The following is a 753-nucleotide window of genomic DNA, read 5'->3' on the forward strand; positions in this document are numbered from 1 at the left end:
TCCAGCCTTGGCGACAGAGTGAGACTCTGATTGAAAAATAAAAATGAAAAAAGAATTGTGGAGCCTTGATGAGGCTGGGAGAGCAGACAGGGTCAGCCTCCCTAGGACAAAGAGAGGTGGCTGAGAAGCAGACAACTCTGCACAGACACATGGGGGAGAGGGGAAGTGTCTCAGTCTAGGCCCTGCCCAAAGGGGCGGGCAGGGTAAGTCAGCTGCGTTAGGGAACTCCACGAGGGACTAGAAGAATCAGGGCTTTACCCCTCAAGCCGGCTATTTGGAGGCCAAGTCCCAGCATCCCCCAGAGGGCCTGGGTTAGGACAAGAAGGCTGTGAGCACCCACAGGAAAGGGGCCGGGAACTCCTTGCTGCTGAGAGGTCCCCTTGCCCGGAATGGGCCCCCGCCTGTGAGAACCCTTACCTTGCCGACTCAACCTTGAGCAAGGACGGAGCTAGGCCCCAGGACGGAGCTAGGCCCCAGCCCGGGGCCCCGAGGGCCTGCCCTCACGCTCAGGTCTGCCTTCTCTGTCTGACCATTGGGACAGGGCTAGGGAACCTGCGGGGGCAGGCGACTTCTGGGTCAAGGGACTGGCGGGGTCTGGGGCAGGGATGTGGATGGGTCTAGGGCGCAGCCTGCCTCCCCGCGGCTAGACGGCTCGACGGCTAGACTGGCGGGCCTAGGCTGAGCCCCAAGGTGGCCTGCCGGGCGGGGCAGCGAAGCCCCTCGGCAGCTGCGCCGCGGGAGGCCATCGAGGGG

The sequence above is a fragment of the Carlito syrichta genome, unplaced genomic scaffold, assembly GCF_000164805.1.
Source record: "Carlito syrichta isolate Samal-C Ts95f unplaced genomic scaffold, Tarsius_syrichta-2.0.1 Scaffold309007, whole genome shotgun sequence".
Lineage (NCBI taxonomy): Eukaryota > Metazoa > Chordata > Mammalia > Primates > Tarsiidae > Carlito > Carlito syrichta.